Here is a 21,643-nt window from a genome sequence, read left to right as displayed (position 1 = left end):
AGGGGGAGGAGGGGTTCTCCTAGGAGAGGGAGGAAGAGTTCTAGCAGAGGGAGGAGGGGTTCTCCTAGGAGAGGGAGGAGGGGTTCTCCTAGGAGAGGGAGGAGGGGTTCTCCTAGGAGAGGGAGGAGGGGTTCTCTTAGAGAGGGAGGAGGGGTTCTCCTAGGAGAGGGAGGAGGGGTTCTCCTAGCAGAGGGAGGAGGGGTTCTCCTAGAGTCTCTGGAGAGACATGGTCCTGCCATCATCTTGCTTTCCAGCCTCCAGCCTCCAGACTGTGCGAGAATGTGTTTCCGCTTTAAGGCACGCAGTCCTTGGCACTTTGTTCCAGCAGCCCTAGGGAACCAGTGCATCCATCAACATTGGTTGGTTGCTAGGTGTGTCGGGCACCATTCTAAGTGCTTTCAGTGTGTTAATTCATTTATGCATCACAAGTACCCTATGAGACAGATAACGATTATGACCTCTATTGCACAAATGAAGAAACCAAGGTGGAGAGAAGCCCAGACCCTTGTCCAAGGTTTTCCATCCACCATGCAGCTGGCCAAGCAGTTCCGGGGCCTGCTGTGTGCCCCTTGCCCTGAGGGCCTCCCCTTGAAGCAGGCTGGGCCCAGCACGGGAGGTCAGCACCACAGGACACAGACAGGCAAGTGGAGATGAAGTGGGGTGGGCCCAGGGACACAGCAAAGGGGGCTCACAGAAACACCCATTGTTTCTGGGTGCATGAAGGTGTATTGGCTCCAGGTTTGGAGAGAAAACCTGGGGCGTGGGCCACAGAGGCTCTGTGCACCATGGGGAGGAGTCTCTAATCTGCTAGGCAGCCTGTTAAGGAGGGGATGACATGCCCTAAGTAGCCTGGGGGGAATCCCAGGGATGGGATGAAGGGTAGATGTGCAGGAGGTAACTCTGAAAAAAGACTCTCCAGGGAGCTCAAGCACTCACCAGAGGGAGGTGACTGAGCATCTCCACCAGGGCAGGGAGGGTTTGAGGAGAGGTGAGACTAACACACTTTCCCAGGAGCAAGAGACAGGGCCTGGGGGTGACATGGAGGCAGCAAGCAAAATCCACAAACAAGGATGCTATTAGCTGGGATCCCTAAAATAGGCTGACTGTGGGCAGCATGGAGAAAAAGGAAGGTGGAGCGTTTTCTCCTGGACATGGGGTGCCCATAGGAGGAGCAGACACAAACTCTGGCAGCGAGAGGTGAATCTTGATTAGATCTGGAAGAGATATTTGGGGAGAGATCCGCATAGAGAGAGGATGAGATCAAGGATATGGGAATGAGGCAGGGATCAAGGGCAGGACCTCAGAGAACATTTACCATCATAGGCAGGTCAGCAAGCAAAGAGCAAAGACACACAGAGCGAGGCCAGGGAGAGAGAGAAGAGAGACGACAGAGAAGCCAATAAGTAAAGGAGCCCAACAGAAGGAGCTGAATCCCCAAAGCACGCTTGGACTCAATGACCCAGGCACTCCATCCTCTGGGGTCCCAGGTACACCACGGTCCCTCTCCCAAACTCTCCTTTAAGATCCTCTTATCTCTGGCTCATTCTGTGACACTTTGTACCTTTCAACCATCACGCCATACTGGAGTGAGCTCTGAGTTTTGTTCCTTGGAAGTGGAGGGGCCAACTGCCTTTGCAGAGTGGCCCAGAGCAGACAGACAGACACTGCAGGCCGGATGACATCTGCAGAGCTCAAGGGGAGCTGGGAAGCAGGAGGGCACAGACAGCACTCTGGGAGCCTGCTCAACCAAAGTAATAGTCCTTCAAGTGTTAAGGAGGCAAATATATTCTACCTGGAACCATTTCTATTTAAACAAACTCACCAATGGGTCAGTGATGAACATTCAGCTCTTAGCTATGGGGAAACATTCTTATGCAAATCAGCTGACTTCTAGACAATCCCAGAGAACACAAGCTGTCCCTCCACCTGCCCCTTGGGCAAATGTCAGCCCAGCCCCTGTACACCAGTTGGAGCCCCCAGTGTTGTGCTGGTGTGGTAGGGCTAACAGGACTGCCAGACAAAAACAGGCAGGCGGAGGCAGCTGCTCCCTTTGCTTTCTTTTATAAAGCAAAGCATAAATGAGCAAAGTGTGTGAATCAGCCTGTTTTTCAGCGGGGCCTCTGCTACAAGCCTGTACCAGGTGGAGATAAAATGGAACGAAACCTACCCAACGGGTTTCCTAGCGGGAGAATGAGTTCACCAGAGGCCGGTGGCCCTTTGATAATTCATAACTTGTTTATCTTGGAGTTTTTACAGTGACGTAGAGAGCGGTGCTTAGAAAGGGCACCAAGAGTGATCCAGAGCCAGAGGACACTGAGAACCACGGGTAGCTTGGAGAAGCCTCTTTCTTGTCTCCTACTAGGAAGTACCTAAGGAGCATTATTCTACGCAGAGGGTACCAGAAAGAGATCAGGAGAAGATAACCACCTACAAAGAGAAGCAGTACAAGACGCAGCACCTCCAGCTGTCTCCGCCCCCTGCTTTGTATCGCCATGGTTCCTGGGCAGGTCTTGGCTGGCTCTTCCTGGCATTTTCTCTCCAGCCCTCCTGGCGCCCTGCAGGAAGGCTGCAGCCCAGAGCTCGTGCCAGGTAACTACAGAGCCCCAGCCGCATCCAGGTGACCACACAGCCCCAGCCGCATCCAGGTGACCACACAGCCCCAGCTGCATCCAGGGGCCTCCCTCTCACCAAGTGGCTGTTCTGGCCCAGGGCTTCGGGCTAGCTGAGCTGGGTGGCAAGACTGGCAAACAGGGCTCCTTTCTTTCAGCTTATGCACATCCTGCAGCAGCCCCTCAAGCTATACCACACCTCCCCAGGCACCAGATCCCACCTGATGGCTCATGACACTGTTCCCACCCAGGCTGGAGAGGAAGCCCACATGGAGGGCCAAGTCCCAGGGGAGCTTTTCTGGCAGCTCTGAAACCTCTGAGCCACCCAGCTGTGGCTCTCCCCTTTCCCGGGGGTGGGAAGCAGCTCGAAGGGCATCCTCCACCCCATGGCTGGTCCTTCTTGGCCTCCTCCCCTGCCTGCCCTTGACACCCAGCTTCTCCAGTGTCTACCCCTGCTCCGCTAGTCTCCTTGCTGGCACATTCTCCTCGGGGTCCTGAGTCCACCCTGGGAATGGCTAGGGGCATCTCTGCTGATGCCCAAACCTTGTCTCTACCCTGCCTCCTCAGCACCACCCACAACTGCCCCACGGGCTCAGGATGGCCGCAGCTCGGGGTCCGGATGGCTGCAGCCCCTCCAGCCCTGCATGCCTGGCCCCTTCCTCCCCACCTAGCAAGTGGCAGTGCCCAGGAATCCCTCATCTGAACTTCCTACCTCTTCCAAAACCAGTCAATCAGTTCTCTAGGTGAAACAGCAAACTTTATCTGGAAAATGGTTTCTCTACCCAGGCACTGCTGACACGTGGGGCCAGACCCACCTTTGCTGTGGGCTGTCCTGGGCACCATGGGAAGTGCAGTGGCGTCCCCAGGCTCTACGCGCTTCATGCTGGTTGGACCCTCTTCCCTGAGTGGTGACAACCACGTCTCCAGACATCACCATGTGTCCCTGGGGAGCCGGGGGAGGCAAAGTCACCCAGGTGAGAAGCCCTGTGGTAAAGGATCAGAGACTCAGTATCTGGGGCTTTTCAGGCCATTTGGTTTCCACTGGAACCTGGAAGAAGCCGGGGGGAGCTGCTCTGGACCCCACCTGCCGTCTCTCCATCTCTGACCAGCTCCTCTCTGCACCCCCTGCCCTGCCTTCCTGCAGGGACTCACCTGTCTCACCTGGACCCTCCCTCTCAGCTGCCTCCACTCCTTCCCCTCTACTTGATTTCTCAGGGGCAGGTTTGCCTGCCCTAGGAAAGGGAAATCATTTCCATCCTGATGGGGAACATGACACCTTCTACCGGGGCCAGGTCTTATGCTAAATATTCCATCAACTCATTTAAGTCTCTGAAGCAGGTTGGATGAGTTGAGAAAATGAAATGGATCTAGAGAATGAACTTGTCTGTAAGGACACACAGATGCTGCGTAGCACCCCCAATCTTCATCACTAAACACCAGGCGCCACCAGCCATGTTGCTGCTGTCACTCAGGTCCTGCCCTGGGTCCCCCTCCCTTTATCTCCCCTAACCCAGGCCCAGGCAGAGCCCAGATGGAGGGTCAGGGCTGGAGGGTTTCGGCAGCCGAGCAGCAGCAGACGGATGTTTCCATTCGGGAACAGGCCTCGTGCCCTTAGCTTTGCCAGTCTCGTCCCACAGCCTGCGTGGTGCTGGCCCAGCAGAAATCTAAGCTGGGCAGCCCCTGGCGAAGCAGAGCAAGGGGAGCCCTGAGAGCACTGGCCCGAGAACACAGGCCCTGTCCCTCCGCTTCACTTCTCAGAGTCCTGTGGTCCTGACTCCAGCCAGCCCCGCACCATCCAGACCTTCATCTGCTGGCTTTCTTCCGGGAATGCTTTTGTATCACACATAAAAATCCACTAGAAATAAAAGGCACTATGCTTTGTTTCCTGAAAAAAAATGCTACCCCACAGATTTCCCATGGATCCACTCTTTACCAAACCCACGATATTTGGGACAATGCCCTCAGGCAGCAAGTGGCCCTTCTGGGATTTTCTAAACACACCCATTCCAAGTCCAAAGGAAAAGGGCAAGAAGGAAAAAAGCCGCGTGGAACAAAGCCTGCAAAGGCAGAGGAGACTGAGGCTGACTCCCATCTCCCACCTGCCATCCTTTTTCTATCCTGCACGCTAGGTCAGAAAAACCATGGCCGGCGTGTGCACTGGGTACAAAGGAGGCCCCATTCTTGGGTCACTCTGCTCCAGCCAGCCCAGCACCGTGCCAGGACAGGCAGCTACTGCCCAGGATTAGTGGCTGGGGCCGGACAGCTGCAGGGTCCAGGCCGGCTTCCCAGCCACCCAGGAATCAAAACCTCCCCATGGCACCTCCCACAGCCAGGGACACAGGCAGGCACACAACAGGGGGTTCCAGCTGCAGGAGCTAAAACAGTGATTGGCTGCGTGGGACCCCCACCAAGCCAGCCTGCTCGGGACCCTGGGACGGCCAGTGCTGGCTTGTTTACAATGGGCCACCCTTCCCAAAGCCAACATGCTCTGGCTCTCCTCCCGTTCTGCCCTCACTGCATTTTGTAAGACGCGTGTGAAACCTGCAAAGCCTGGATCCCTGGAAGGGGTCAGCAAACATCTGCTGCCTCTGAAGCTCTGAAAGGCAGAGGCACCAGAGAGGTCAGCCTATGGCCTGGACACAAGGAAGCTGAGGTCAACAACTTGGGGGGTGGCGGGGGCAGGGGCTCAGCAGCTTTAAGGGGCTCAAGGTGTCAGGGGAAGATTTGTTAAAATTCAGGTTCTGGGACTGCCTTGGAGATCTTCACTCAGTAGGGCTGAGACATCACTCAAGGTCCCAACAGGAAAGGGACAATTTACAACAAGACAGGGACCCCCTAGGGGAGGTGATGCCAGGGGAAGTGGCAAAGAGGGAAGCCTCTCCTGGAATCCGGGGGGGGACAGGGACCCCCGGTCAGGGGAGCTGGAGTCAACCCCAGGCGAGGGGCTCCCCTGACACCTCCCTCTCCACGGCAAGCCAGGAGGTAGGGGAGCTCCCTAGGGTGCAGCCAATTCAGATATCACTCCCCAGGCCAACAGCACGGCAGGGCTGGGAGGGGCAGACAGACAGACAGACAGACATGGCCAGCACAGGGGAGGCCCAGGAAGCTGCTTTTTCACAAGCCTCCCATGTGACACCGGTGCAAACACCTGGACTAGGACTGTGGTTGAATACCCTGCTCTCCATGAGCAGCGCTTATGCAAGCAGACAGCACTGAACACAGGCTTTCATGTGACAGTGACCCTTCCTGGCCCATGCCAAGAGGGAGTTCAACAACAGACCAAGCCCTAGCTCCTGGGAGATTCATAAAATCCTGGGGACAGGCACAGAGCCAGGGAGAAGGAATCAAAAGCCAGGGGTCTCTCCAAGAACTCAGAAATGAGAGAAGACAGCTGTTAGAATAGAATTAGACCATCAAAATACATGAATCCTAGCAACACCAGTCCCAATAGCCAGAAGGTGGCAACGACCCAAATGTCCATCAACAAATGAAAGTGTAAACAAAATGTGACAGCGCCGTACAATGGAATATTACGCAGCCATAAAAAGGAATGGGATTCTGACACATGCGGCAAGGAGTGTGAACCCTGGAAACACTCTGCAGTGAAAGAAGACAGTCACAAAAGGCCACATATTGTATGGTTCTGTTTATAAGTAATATCCAGAATGCACAAATCCATAGGAATCCATAGAGACCGCAAACAGAGCAGCGGTTATCAGGGGCTGGAAGAAGGCGCCGTGACTGCTGACGGGTGCCCGTTAGGGTGAATAAAACGTTCTGGGAATCAAGAGAGGTGGTGGCGGCATAACTTTGTGAATCTTCTGTACAGCAAAGAACTGTGACATTTCAAAATGGTAAGTTATATATTGTGTGAACTTCATTTCAATAAAAGCTCGAAAAAAATGAAACCCTGTAGAGAAGCAAAATCACTCTAAAGAGACCTGGTACCACCAAGGCCACTGTAGGCAACGACATCTTAAAAACGTGACCATGAGGACCCATTCGGGGCTAAAATATTACACATGTGCAGAGAGAACAGTCTGAAAAGACACCTTTATGAAAAGTGACTATGACACTGGGAGCATATGTTGTTACCGTGAGCAATAAACTACTAAAGCATAGAAAAAGAAAACCTATGTTTAGTGAGGAGTTAGGAGCTGGCCTAGTCAGTGAGGCACAGGGAAAAAGCCACCAACAGGGACAGCCGAGGCAAACTTCACTGAGTGGCTTCCAGGAGCTAGGAGCTATCAGGGTGCTAACAGGGAGCTCCAAAGCCTGCAGTCCCATGTGAGCAAGGCACCCCGCAGAGGGCAGGTACCTAGGGCCATCTAAAGTGCTTTTGTAGGACTCTAAAAACCTGACTCAAACCACTTAAGAAAAAAGCAGAAACAGACAGTGGCCCCTAAAGTCACACGGAGGTGAGGCCAGGGGTGAGGCCATCCCTGGGGCCACCTGGATGCAGAAATTCCAAGCCCGGCAGCCTCCGGCCTCTGTCACCATCACTGTGAGTTCAGCTTCTTTATGCCGGAGCCACATCTCCCTGCACAGGAGCGTGACTGGGAAGGCACCACACTCCCATAACCTGCATTTTAATAAATTTTCCCCTGACACAAAGGCAGCAAATGTTTGCTGAGCCCTCCCAGGGATCTGGGCTGTGACTTCTCACTCCCATTTTACAGATGAGCAAACTAAGGCCCAACAGAGGTCAGTGAGCAGAGCCAGCGGCTGTTCCTCACCACGATTCGAACCCCTCACCCCCCAGACCAGACAGTTTAGTTCCAGAGTCGAGGCTACACACAGGTGCTGGTGAAATGGGAAGAAAACAGGGTCTGCTTCTCAGCAGATAAAAACAGTAAACAGCCACTCCGTCCAGAGAATGACCCTCATTCTGCTCTCAAGTTCCCGCCTGTATGGCAAGGACACACTTTCTGCACCTCCAAAGTATCCCCTTTTTTCCTGTCAAATGCATATGTTGGTACCCTTGCCTCTGTGGCCTGGGCTTATAGGATCTAAGTCCACCCCAGAATCTGGTGTTTGAGGGCCAGGTCCTGGCCAAGCGGGGGGCTCTCCTGGGTCACGATGGTTCCATCCCCTGGGTTCTGTTTCCTGGGTCCCCAACACAGGAGACTGAAAGGACAGGGCCATGCTGACTCTGCTGCCAGCCACACCCCATCCACAAAAGCCCTGGGCGTCTTCAGTCAGGAGCCTACTCATGTGTGATAGCTTGAAGAATTTCTAAAGAAATGTAGCATCCAAGTTGGGAAAACTATTTCATAGCAACTTAGATGCAGCCCTGCCTCCTGGCACGCATCTACGCCTGGGCAGATGGCAGAAAGGTTCGGGTTACTTCAAGTTCTTTTGAAATCAAGAGATCAAAGGCAGGACGGAATCAGCATTCCTGCTGGCGGCTGATCCAGGCCCTCCTCGGAGTCCGCTACGGTCGGGCAACTCCTCCCTCTGCTGCAAATTCTAGAATCTTGTGTGGCTTTCCGTTACCTGAACCTAGCCCATCTGCTTAGGGTGCCCTGTGTCATGGCACTGGGAGTAGAAGATTCTGTTTGGGCCCATCCCTGACAAATGCGTGGCCTAATTCGTTTTACTTGTTTTGTTTTTAAATTGAGACAGGGTTTGGCTCTGCCATGCAGGCTGCAGTGCAGTGGCATGATCACAGCTCACGGCAGCCTTAACCTCCTGGGCTCAATCAATCCTCCCCTCAGCCTCCTGAGTAGCTGGGACTACAACTGTCACCAGCGTGACTAGCTAATTTTTAGTAGACACCACATTTTGCCACGTTGCTCAGGCTAGTCTTGAACCCCTGGACTCAAGTGATCCATCTGCCTCAGCCTCCCTTGGATTACAGGCACGAGAACCACTGTATCCAGCTTGCCCTTGGTTTGATGACCATTCAGCTTCTCTGAGGCACAAGTTCCCTTATCTGTAAAACGAGGCTGCTAATGAATACTTGGCTCAACCCACCTGTCCTTGAGAAGAATACACAACATAACAAACCCAAGAGCGCCTGGCAAACTGCAGGCCACCATGCACAATTTAAATATAAAATGAGCCTGCAGGAGAGCTCTCCAAACCCTGTGGCGTAACAGTTCTCTCCCGCAGCTTCCTCTTCTCCAAGCCTGACGTGGCCCCAGAACCGCATCATTTAAAAACTTACCCTCCGGCCCAATGTGGTGGCTCACACCAGTAATCCCAGCACTTTGGGGAGGCCGAGGCGGGCTGATCACCTGAGGTCAGGAATTAGAGATCAGCCTGGCCAATACAGTGAAATCCTGTTTCTGCTAAAAATACAAAAATTAGCCAGGTGTGGAGGCAGAGACCTGTAATCTCAGCTACTCCAGAGTCTGAGGCAGGAGAATTACTTGAACCCAGGAGGCTGAGGTTGCAGTGAGCTAACATTGCGCCACTGCACTGCAGCCTGGGCGACAGAGTGAGACTCCATCTCAAAAACAAAAAAACAAAAGCAAAAAACACTTCACCCTCCTTTGAAAGCCAATTCATAATTCCTCTTCAACTGCAGCATGTCCAGGCCTGAACACCAAGGAGCCCAAACGATTTGTGAAGACTCTTCTATCTGTCACCTGCACGAAGGCTGCCTGGACGCTGCCTCTCGCCCTGGACCGTGGGTTTCTATGAACCTATCCAGAGAGCACCATGGACTTTCAGAGATTGTTCAGAAGAAGACCAAATTCAACGAAAACTCTAAAGATAATTTTCAGAAGCCAGGTCTTCCCTGTTCTGTAAGTGAGCAAATAATATCTGCACCTAATGAAAAGCAAAAGAAAGAAAAGCTAAACAAAGGGAAAGAGAGCTTTACACTGGTTCCTGTCACCTGTCATCTCCGCACTGCAGCCAAGACATTCAGGCCCCGTAGGTCCCAGCGCGGCTTGCTTATCTTATCTCCAAGTGTGATAGGCTTGTCTTCGGCTTTCCTCCAGCTCAGGGTTTGGTAACATTTTTTGAGGGTGCAAATCTTCTAAGGAATCTGACGAAGTCTCTGATGGTTCTCTTTAGAAAACCACCTCCACCTGCAAAGCTCTGCATGTAGTTTCAGGGGTTTCCCAGGCCCTCTCAAAGGACCATGCCACGGGCCCAGGAGCCCAGGATAAACATACGTGTTCTGTTCCTGATAACGGTTACCTTCAGAAGACCAAAGCTGAGAAGAGCCGCGGATGCCCCAGGTCAAGCTGGAGACTGTGTCAACACTGTTTAAAATTAATTTCTTAAAAACTGAAGGCAGAGACGAGGCTCTGCGGCCCAGCTGGGACACAAAAGTGAGCAGTGTGTAAACGGGATTGATGGGCAATGACAAGGTAAGAAGGGAAAGGGTCAAGTTGTGTTTACTGACAGCAAAGTCCAGAACTGCCTGGGGGAAGCTGGGGGAAGGAAAGAGGTCAGAACAAGGTGACGCCTGCCCACAAGCAGCTGGGGCAATGGGGGATACCACCAGTGCAGAAAAAGGCAGAATCTATGCAGGGGCTGCTGGCAGCGGGGACAGACCCCAGTGTGTGAGGTGCCAGACGGCCGGTCAGACCCGGGACAAGTCCCTGACCTTTACATCTCTGCCTCCTCCTCTGCCAAATGCCAGGCTGGGCTCTGTGATCTTTCGAGTTCCCTGGTCCTCGAACAGAGTGGAAAGGAGACTGGGTACACCACATGTGGGACTCCAGGACCCGTTCTGTGCAACGGGGACGTGAACGTCGCAGCCTGACGTCCTACATGTCAGCGGCTCAGGGACAGAGCATCACAGCCTGACCCCAAGATCCAGGCTTTCCATTCTGGCTAAGCCTCCTGCTGACCTCTTGGAAGGAGGGCTCCGTGTTAATGACTCTGGCCAGTGGGTCATGCTAATCCGTCCTCTGACCTTCATATCCCCTGGGAAGAGAGGGCAGCCCCAGATCAGAAGAGCAGCCTGCATGGGAGAACAGCACGAATGAAATGCCAGGGACGGGGCGGCCCCCGGTCACATCAATAACATGTGAACAGAGAAGCCACACAGCTAAGGCTCGCTCGGGGACCTCCATAAGCAGGTGAGAAAAGCAAGGCCCAGAGAGGCTCCAGGACTCGCTTAAAGTGATGGGGTTGTGGGAGTTCTGACAGGAAGGAAGAAGGGAAGGAGGGACGGAGGGAGCTTGTAGAGAAGCTCAGCTGAGGATGAGTGAGTGCCACTTCCCTGACTGCCTGGGTACTGCCTGGCCCAGGCACACCCCCAGCCTGGACACCCCTGTGGCCTCACCCCCTCCCAAGATGCATCAGCGGTGGAGACCAGGTACAGGTGAATCAATCCACAGTGGACCCAGAGCTTGAGCTGGCCCAACCAGCTGCTTCTGGGACCTGGATGCTGGGAAACTCAAAAGTGGCTCAAGGGCAGGGCCTGCAAAGCACTGCTATGCACTGGCTGGGCCACTCCTGGGCCAGGTGTGTGCCCATGAGCAGCAGAGGCCAGGTGACAGAGCCAGATGCACAGGTCAGAGGAAAGCGTAATCTCTGATGACCAATTCATTCCTCAAAGTTTGAGAGGCCTCACTATACTCCATTTCTGGATCGTTCCAATAATCCTGCCTCCTTTTCTTCTTGAGCAAGTCTGAGGGCATCTTTCATTCCTTTTTAGTCATTGAGAACCTTCGGAGACACAGCTTCCATCTTTACCCACGAGGAAACTGGGGCCGAGGAAATTGATTTCTGTAACATGCTATTGTTTCTGTCCATACTTAGTTAGAAGCTCTTTGCATAGGTATTTTTCTGACCCAAGAATGAAATACATCCAGGTGCCCTCCTTCCAAAACTGCAGTCTGCCCAGTCAACTTTAAATAATGAACGAACAGCAGGGCGGGGGGCAACTCCAAACACAGAGACAGGAAAATCATGGCTCTTCTGATCTGGGGAAGGTTCTTCAAAAATGGGAGCAGATTTCAGCCAGGGATTCAAAGGCTCTTGAAATAAACAATAGTGGAATCTATCCCCAAAGCCTCAAGTATGTTAAGAATCCCTCCCGTGTCCTCACGACATGCTTGCTTTGCGAAGGGTGTCAGGCAGGCTAGTTATGACACCACAAAACAAGCCTCTTAAGAAGGCAGGCACCGTTCTTAGTCCAGTGTGTCACCGGGAGTGCGGCTCACGTTTCTTTCGCTTCCGTCCAGATTCTCCAGCTTCCCTTTGGCAGCCAACAGCCTCGCCAATGGGCACTCGAAGCGGTTTATTTCCCAAGGCCCTGTGGAAATCGTCACTGGAATGCAGAGGCTTGGAGAGACGCTGAGCACGGCTTCCTGTTCTGCCACCGCATGGCCCCAAGTGCCCTTCTCCTATATTGGATTATCTGCTGATAACCTGAAGGTCAGGCCTTGGCAGGTGCAGAATCAGTGACTGCAGGCCACCTCCATGGACAGTCCAAGCAGACCTGGTCATGCTACTAAGGACGCTGGCCTCAGCTGCTCTGTCCCAAGGATGTATGAAAGCCAGGATCTCGGTCTCAGATGGAAGGCCATGAGAACGGAGCCCAGTGCAAACCTCAAAAGTAAACCAATTAGTGGTTGCCAGAGGCGGGGACAGGGGGCAATGGGGACGGTGACTTGGTGAGTACAGGGTGCTCCTCCAGGGTGATGCGGAAGTTTTGAAACGAGAGAGAGCGGTGGCGATGAGGCACCAGGAATGCGCTTGATGCCCAGTGCAGTGGTTATGTGGCTTTCACCTCAAAAGCAAAACCAGGCCGAGCGCAGTGGCTCATGTCCATAATCCCAGCACTTTGGGAGGCCAAGGCAGGTGGATCACGAGGTCAGGAGATTGAGACCATCCTGGCCAACATGGTGAAACCCCGACTCTGCTAAAAATACAAAAAATTAGCCACGCGTGGCGGCGCGTGCCTGTAGTCCCAGCTACTCGGGAGGCTGAGGCAGGACAATCACTTGAACCTGTGAGGTGGAGGTTGCAGTGAGCCGAGATCACACCACTGAGCTCCAGCCTGGTGACAGAGCGAGTCTCCGTCTCAAAAAACAAATCAAACAAACAAAAACAAAACCAGCAAAGAAGCTAACCAAACACACAGAGCTAGGAAAGTTTGGAGACCCTCAGTCTGAGGTGACCCCTGCAGACTTTCCACATCACCTGGGCAGGAGGTGGCCAGGCAGAGCTGGCATGGCCAGTCGCCCTGCCAAGAGCAGGTGACTTCACTACCACCCATTTCTTCACGGCCCCCTCGACTGTCGTGTGAATTTACAGTCCAAAGAAGAAAAATCATCTTTACCTGTTCATTTTTACACCTCCTGCCTGTGGCTCACAGTGTATTTCTACTGGCCAGAGCTAGAGTGGGGGGCGTGGCTGCAGCCCATGTGGCCCCTGGGCCCTCCCAGGCACTAGCTAAGCTGAGGGAACAGAGGAGTGGTTTAGGGGGCACACAAATGCAGCCGGACTCCAGGCTGGGCTCTTCTTAACCACCCTCTGAACTTGAAGTATTCTGGGTCTCTGAGTCCTCCGAGATGAGTTTCTCATCTGTGAAACAGGCAGGGTGTTCCCAGGGCTGGAGCAGACACAACTACAGGGGTGGCTGTTGAAGCCACCAGGGGCTGAAGCTCACCCTTCCCAGTCATCAGTGGGACGGCGGGAACAACCACAGAGTGAGGACTTGTGGGGCCCGGGTCTCCCCGCCGGCTCCATCCCCTGGCTGACACTCCCCGGAGGAGCAGCTGTTGGCCTCCATTTCCTCCATCATTCATTCTGGTCTCAGGAGCACTTCTGCTCCTTCCTTTGTCCTGAAGGGCCGCAGGCACCAGGATAAACTACCTCTGCCAGTGATGAGAGAGGGATCAGAATCAGGTTAACAACTTGAACCTAGGAGGCAGGATCTACGTGCAAATCACAAACTTAGCCACGGGCAACACTCAGGGCACGGGAGTGGGCTCCACCTCTCCACCACCCCCAGGCAAATCAGACTGTGACTATCGAGGCGGAAGAAAGCACTGCACTGATGCCTCTGGGAAAACAAGGCAAAACAAAAATCGTCTCCAAGTGCGGTAGCCTGTGGGTGGTCTCTTTAACTGCTGTGGGGACCCATGCCCCTAAGCACCCCTCAACTCCACCCAGAGGCGCCTACAATGCCTCGCCCACTGTATCCAGGGCAAGTCTGGGTGTGCTTCCATTGCTGGGTTCCTGGAAGCCTGTGAGCCCGCCACAGAGACAAGCAGGCACTGCCGTGGGATGGCACCACCCGTCCCACCCTCCTGCTCCTCTTCCCAGACGTCTTGCTGCCCCAGTAACTCTGGCACAGGGCCAGAAAAAGCAAACCACATGCGTGCCGCCCAAGGAACTGCTGGAGCCTGAAAGGGACCCCCATTAGCCTCCTCCTGCCTTGCTCAGGATGGGGCCTGCTCTGGCCAAGCCACAAATCCAGGGCCCAGCAAGGCGAGCCCATGTGGGGGCACACAGGCTGCACAGCTCCTGCTGTCCCCCCAGTTTATCTACAGAGAAGAACCAAGCTGCAGTGCTTGCCTTTGATTTTAGAAACCCCCGCTTTCTGACCAATGCCAGGCCAAAAGAATGCCAGGAATGTGGACGCCTTTCAGGAGAGTTCACCGCAGCCCAAAGAGACCACAGCCTCCAGGGCCAGGGGCTGCACTTATAAGGAAAGGCCTCTGGTGGCCTCTGCCTGGGCTAAAGTGTTTCAAGTCACTGAAGCCCCAGTGGGCGGAGGATTGACCCTGGGACCAGAAAGCTGCTGAATTCCTCACATCACAACGAAGAGCCCTGAGCCTTGTGGCACATCTCAAACATTCTCTCCATCCTAAGGCACAAGCAGATACTGGAAAACAGAGACAGGACAGAAAGGATGGGGGGAGAAGTTGAAACAAAATCCAATCAGCTACCCTGTTTACAGGATTTAAAGAAAAACCTGAAACAGTTCAATAGCTGTCTCCTTGATTTGGAAGGGCTTTTGAAATTCAAACATGGCCTGAATAGGAATCCCACTGTGAGCTGTGGCTTCTCAGCTCCCCCTTCGGCCTTGAGCATCCAAATGTTGTGTTTACTTAGATCCAATCCTTTCTGTTGCCTTGTTTTCCACCTCCACGAGACAGTCTTGCTCTGTCGCCCAGGCTGGAGTGCAGAGGCAAGATCTCAGCTCACTGCAACCTCCGCCTCCCAGGTTCAAGCAATTCTTCTGCCTTAGCCTCCTCCCAAGTAGCTGGGACTACAGGCATGGGTCACCACGCCCAGCTAAGTTTTGCATTTTTAGTAGAGATGGGGTTTCACTGAGTTGGCCAGGCTGGTCTCAAACTCCTGACCTTGGGATCCGCCCACCTCAGCCTCCCAAAGTGCTAGGATTACAGGTGTGAGTCACCGCATCCAGCCTCATATGTTGCTTTTTAAGCAAATAAAGGCTGTGCCCTGTTCCTTCTATTGCCAACCAGGAGAATAAAGGCCACAAACAGCCAAGAAGGCATCCAAGAACATTTTACCAGATCACCACTTAATCCAGCTCTTCCTCACCAACACCAGCCAAGGCTTCCTTGGAATATTTTCTGCCAGTGGGTCTCAAGGACACATGCTCCCCCAACGCCCCAGGGAGGGTGACCTGAAACCGCAGGTCCGTTCCCATCTTGTCGCAGGTCCTTCTGCGACATGAGAACAACCTCTCCTTTGTTCTCAACGTATCACATGAGGGGACGAGGGCACGGCCAACCCGGGCTCTGTCCCGCAGCCACTGGTGGGGGATGAGCTGCTAGCCTGGCTTTCTCAGAAGAGTGAGAACGTTCCATGGGTGTCCCTGAAAGGGGATTTGCGGAAAACAGAAACACAGGGCTGTTCTGAGAAGGCGCCGGAGCCAGGTTTCTGGATGCCAGGAGACCGTCTCATGCTGGGGACAACTCTGTGGGCTTCAAGGACAGGAGAGCGCCACAAGGGACAGGCCTGCAGTGCCCGTGAAAGGTCAAGTGTCACCGGAAGCTTCCAGAGCTTTCTCCCACCTGCAGCTGCTCTGCACACGTTTGGGCCTGTCTCCCCACAGGTCTGGCACCCTGGTAATGACACGGTAAAACGGGTCCAGGTAGGGAAACCACTCACAACGTGCCTACACTGCCTACCTGGCACAGCCTCAGCCTCCCGATGTCAGAGAAGTCCCAGGACACGACAGCCTTTCGTCCAGGAGAGGAGGGAGATGCTGCAAGACAAGAAGGAAGCACGAGTGAGCTTCAGTCCCATCCAGCGCAGAACTCAGGCCTGTGCTTCCCGCCAGGGCCCCTCCACGTCCTGGAGGGCAGACGTGCTCTCAAGTGCGTGTCCACTGCAGGTGAGGACGGGGGCGGACGTCACCACGTGCCCCAGACCCGCTTCACCGAGGCCACCCAGAACTGTCTCAGTGGAAGGAGCCCTCCCTGAGGCCATACCAGCCCCCTTCCTGGGCCAGCCCCCACCCAATGACCAAGCCAGCGACCAACACAGGGTAACAAGGCCTGCCCCTCACCCTATCCTGACTCGGCGTGGCGCCGCAGGCCAGCCCAGGCCAGAGCTCCTGTGGGGTCAGTGACGGGCTGTGTGGAGGCTATGTTCCAGCTGTGTCCCAGCCTCACTGTCCTCTGCCCTTGCTGCTGTGCTTCCCAGTAAGCCTAAACATCCCGCCCAGTGGCCTCTGCGTCACAGTCCCCTTCACAGGGAGCCCTGCCTGTGACAATAGCTTATTGTGCCTTTTCTCACCCCAACGCTGAGTCTCCGTCACCTGCCATTACTTCTGCTGCAACAACTGGCATCGCTAATGCAACAGAAGAATCTCATCAGCTGAGCCCCGAAGACGAACCCCAGACATACTGCAGCAGTGGGGTCTCCTCCTCAAGTCACATGGCGCTGACATCACTACAGAGCCGGCGCCTTTGAGAGCAGAGCTGGCCAACATCGAGGCGGCAGGCAGGACTGCAGGTGCCACCACGACCCCCTCCCCCTCACGCTGACCTTCTCTACAGGTGTAACAGAGTGGCCCCAGCCTTCAGAGGAATCTGGGACCCCGTCAGATGGTGGAAGAAGGAGGGGAAATTTCCTTCTGGACATCTTCCCCAAATCATGGCCAGTCAGCCTCCACAGAAACCAGGCAGCCCAGAAGAGACCTCCACCCGTGTAAATATTTAACACGCAATTAAAAGAAGTATCACAACCACCCAGGAAGGAAAGAATCATTCCCTGTGATGCTGGGACAGCGGGCTGGTGTTCAGAGAACAGACTCCTTGTTCGGCACTTCAACTCAGAACCAAAGACAAAATGAATTCCAGATCAATAAAAGGTATGAGGGAGAGGAAAGGAGGAAAGGGAACTGCCCATTAGGTAACGAAAAATCTAGTTGTAAAGTTGGTCTCTAAGTAGATGCGGACCTTCTAAGTGTCCAAGTGATATACAAAATCACACAGGCAAAAGGAAAAGAATCAATGAAACACTACGAAAAAGGCCACAACAATGTGACAAAATGTATGCACAAATACGACAAAAGATCTGAAACCAGAGGAGACAAAAACAAAAGGTGGGAAGAGACAGGCGGACGGCAGGTGCCACCGTGACTCCCGCGCAGCCACCGGCACCCGGGCTGACTTTCTGGAATCACAAGGCAGCCTGTTTACGGCCCAGAAGGCAGGACGCCTCCATCCGTCCAACCCCCTCCTTTGAGACGGGTCTACCATGGTGCTCAGAGCTTTTCAGAATATTTCTCCAAGTACTTGTTCTCCAAAGAGTCAAGTCAAGACAGAACAGCTGAAAACCTCATCATCGTAAGAGAAAAAAAAAAGGGGCACTGAAAAAAACCTGGGGGAAGTGAAAATACGAAGGTGCTATCATCATGGGTCTGTACCCCTGCCTTTTCACACTTCTGCAGCTTTGCCCATGGCCTCTGCAGTGGGCATGCATTGCCTTTTTTTTCCAATTTTTCTTTTCTTTTTTTTTTTTTTTGAGACACAGTCTTGCTCTGTCACCCAGGCTCGAGTGCAGTGGTTTGATCTCGGCTCACTGCAACCTCCGCCTCCCTGGTTTGAGCAATTCTCCCGCCTCAGCATCCCAAGTAGCTGGGACAACAGGTGCACACCACCACGCCCGGCTAATTTTTGTATTTTTCTTGGTAGAGACGGGGTTTCACCATGTTGGACAGGATGGTCTCAGTCTCTTGACCTCATGATCTGCCGGCCTGGGCCTCCCTAAGTGCTGGGATTATAGGCGTGAGCCACTGCACCCAGCCTTCTTTCTGATTTTAAAAGCCACCGCACCAGCATCTCTGAGAACTGGGTGCCCTTCTTTCCTTTGTACCCCAAGCCCCTATGCCCTGGTCAGGGTCCTTGGAATCTCCAGCCTGAACTCTGGGCAGGCACTGGCACCACTGTGCCCCTTCATCAGGCAGGTCCATCGCGGGCCGTCATAAAGGGCAGACCCGGGGCCTGCCTCAGTGGGGTCCTCCCTCAAGTGGCCGCGGTTATTACTGGGCCAGTGAGGGAAGGAGGAGAGGGTGAGTACCGTGACATGGAAGATCACCCCAAGAGAACGTGTGGCCCGAACATCAGCTGACGGGACCTTCCGGAAACCCACCGCCGGGGATCACCTCAGCTGCCTCACTCTCCCCGCGGCACTTCCCGACACAAGCCCAAGGCGGGGACAGCAAGTGTTATTTTCCCTGCCCCACTGAGTGCTCCCAGAAGGGACCCTGCTCCCCTCACAGGGACTCCACGGCCTCCCAGGCTGTGGGCAAGGCCTAGACCGAAGACTGCCAGCTGCTGTGCAGACCCACAGCCCACATGGCAGGAACATGTCCATCTCCAGCAGCCCCTGATGCCTTCCTCTTTATGACACTCCTCCCCTACCTCGCTCCACCTGACTCAGTCGTGGGGGCTGCCAAGGCCACGGAGATCTCTGGAGAGCCGCCCTCCAGCAGCCCCGAGGAAAATGACCTGTGTGTGGCCTGCATGTGGCCTCGGCATCTCCATCCTCGCTGCCGCCCAGCTCTCCCCAGGCTGCCCAGCTCTTCCCAGGCTGCCCAGCTCCCACCCCCAGGGCACAAAATAAATCTTTGCTGGACAAGTCCAGATGCCACCTCGTCCCAACTCCAAAAAGCTGTCGCGCTTCCTTCTCTATTTAAAGAGAGGTTGCGCTGACAACACCCTCTGTCACTGTGGCTTTGGTGCAGATTCTCTTCGCATTTTTGGAGAAGGGCCCTGCAAACCCTCTGGAGCTTTCCTTCTGGCAGGTTCTTTAGGCAGTGTCTTTACTTAACGACCTCACAGTCCTGAAGCTGAGCTGCATGTCATCACGTAAGTCCCCAGCAGGCTCCCTGGACAGACGGATGACTGGGTAAACTCACACCTCATGCCTAAGTATGGGTGGACCCAGCTTCCCTGCCAGGGGACCCAGAGATGTCAGCACTGGACTCTGGGCAGGGACAGGTGTACACGTGGCACCCTCAGTGCTGGAGTGGAGGGGAGGAGGGAATCTAGATCTAACTGTCATGTCTGGGAGGTTCCAGTGGATGGATTCAGTGGACAGGACCACTGGCCCCTTTCCACCTCCCCAACTCCTGATCAACTGCTCCAGAGGCCCAAGGTCTCTGGACAAGGCCCAGCCTTGCTAAGAAGAAAGGGGTACGATCTTTCATTCGGGCACTGTCCTCCCACAGGCACCACCATACACCAGTGTGGGCCCATCAGCCATCAGGGGCCCCAAGAAAACCACATGTCTTAGTGTGGGTGGATCACGGAAGTATCAAGTCTGGAAGATGCCTTATTCTCCAGTTGTTTCAAGAAACATCAGTGTTGCCATTAACCATGATTTGGGGCAAATCTCCATAAACCACAATGCCAAGAAGACAAGATTCTCTTGTCTTCAGCAGGTCAAAGCACAAGTGTCTTCTCCCACAGTGCACTGCAGGGAGAAGGGCAGTTACGTCGCTTTGTCCGTCTGAGTAGCTGTTTTAACAGCGGCTGACAGTCTCAGCTGATGACAAATCTGCAGAGGGTTCCTCCAGTGGGTGTGGAAGGGCGAGTGGATAAATGACAGGCAGCTCGCGGTCCTCACCCCGCCACATTCAGACAGGAAGCTATATTCATACAGAGAGGACCACCGTCATCTACATCCCAAATCCTCATTCCAGGCAGTCACCAAGACAGCTGTTCCCCCCATTTCCCAAATGTTACGGACCGAATTGTGTGCCCCCCAAATTTGCATGTTAAATCCTAATCCCCCGCACCTCAGAATGTGACGTTATTTGGAGACAGAATCTTCGAGGCGTAATCAAGCTAAAGTGAGATCATCAGGTGAGGCCCAAGCCAACATGACCCAGCGGCTTTATAAAAGCGGGGAGTTAACAGACATGCACACAGAGCGGAACAGGTGACAGGAGGATGGAGATGGGGGTGAGGCTTTACCTGCCAGCGGCTGCCTGCAAACCCGCAGAAGCTAAGGGAGAAAAGCCTGGCATGGATTCTCCCTCAGCCTCAGAAGGAACCCGCCCTGCTGACACTCGTCCTGGACTCCCAGCCTCCATTCATGTAAGACAATCATTTCCTCTGTGGAAACCACCCAGCAGCCGGTGTTCCATTGACAACAGCCCCACCAAATGAATTCATCGGACCTTAGAGTCTCCATCTGCGAACTGGGAAAAGGAATTCTCATGGCTCTGCCCATCTCAGAGGTTGCTGAGGGAGTGACAGATTTGAAAATGCTCCATGAACTCTTCACCCAGCTCAACCCACAGGCCGGCCTGTGCTGACCACACCAAGAGCTGGTCCACACTGCAGAGCTGAGTGTTTCAGGCCAGACTTCCATGCGTTCCTGGTGAACATGCAGGAACACTGAAAATGCATTTGGTTCTAACAACCTCAGGAATGGGCCCAAAAGTCCAACCCAGTAGTTATGGGACATAGTTCTTGAAGGGTTGAGGTGAAGCATATTTTAGGCTGGTTTTGGGTAAACTGGAAAACTTGTAAGCCTACTTCTTAGATTTCCAAGCTGCCATAGTGGACATCAATGGAGCCATCAGCCAGAAGAGCCTCTACATCCTGTATCCCTGACAGAGGGATGATGGGGTCACTCCATCCTCACCCCTACCATACACCAGAGCGAGTCCGTAGAACCGAAGTACAAAGTAGAACTAAATACAGGCTGAAAACCATTTATCCAAAATGCCTGGGACCAGAGGTGTTTCGGATTTCATATCTCAGAACATCTGTATATACACAATGAGATGCCTTGCAGATGGAACTCAAGTCTAAACACTAAATTCATTTATGTCTCTTTCTTTTTTATTTTGAGATGGAGTCTCTCTCTGTCGCCCAGGCTGAGTGCAGTGGTGCAATCCTGGCTCACTGCAACCTCTGCCTCCCAGGTTGAAGTGATTCTCCTGCCTCAGCCTCTAGCTGGGACTACAGGTGCATACCACAACACTCAGCTAATGTTTTGTATTTTTAGTAAAGGCAGGGCTTCATCATATCAGCCATGATGGTCTCGATCTCCTGACCTCGTGATCTGCCCATTTTGGCCTCCCAAAGTGCTGGGATTACAGGTATGAGCCACCATGCCCAGCCTAAATTCGTTTATGTTCCATCTGTACTTTATACACATAGCCCAAAGGTGATTTTATGTAACATTTTAAATCATTTTGTTCTGAAGTTTTGACGGCAACCTATCAAACCTGTCATGTGAGATCAGGTGTGAAATTTTCCACTGTGGCATCACGTCGGTGCTAAAAAGTTTCAGAGTTTGCAGCATTTTGGATTTCAAATTTTTGGATGAGGGGTGTTCACCCTGAAAATTCGTGTCCAAACCAGAGGCAAACTATAGCCCGTGGGCCAGATCTAACCTGGCCACTAGTCTTTGTATGGCCTGTGAACAAAGAATGTCTTTCTATTTTTAAGTACTTGGTGGGGAAATAAAGAGAGTAATATTTCATGATGTGAAAATGATATGAAATTTAAGTCACAGCGTCTTTAGCTAAGTTTCACCAGCACAGCCCCCGCCCAGTTATCAATGGCACTTCTGTGCAACCAAAACAGAGTAGCTGTGACACAGACCTTATGGCC

The 21,643-nt window shown here is 53.5% G+C and overlaps 1 protein-coding gene across 2 annotated transcripts in view; it reads right to left on the bottom strand.

Annotated features, from left to right (window-relative positions):
* The window catches only part of SH3BP4 (SH3 domain binding protein 4), a 102,478-nt gene that overhangs the window by 43,817 nt on the left and 37,018 nt on the right, over positions 1 to 21,643 (bottom strand). Inside the window, exons 1-2 of one of the 2 annotated variants that reach the window (XM_037741752.1) lie at positions 16,072 to 16,157; positions 15,692 to 15,768 (exon numbers count right to left, since the gene is read on the bottom strand). The gene's annotated coding sequence lies outside the window, so the exon portion shown is untranslated. Of the gene's footprint in view, positions 1 to 15,691; positions 15,769 to 16,071; positions 16,158 to 21,643 lie in introns of those variants that run through there. The other variant, XM_017537721.2, reaches the window with a different exon arrangement.

This window comes from Cebus imitator, unplaced genomic scaffold (assembly GCF_001604975.1).
Source record: "Cebus imitator isolate Cc_AM_T3 unplaced genomic scaffold, Cebus_imitator-1.0 Scaffold106, whole genome shotgun sequence".
NCBI classification, from domain to species: Eukaryota; Metazoa; Chordata; class Mammalia; order Primates; family Cebidae; genus Cebus; species Cebus imitator.
This window is presented reverse-complemented; position numbering and strand designations above follow the sequence as displayed.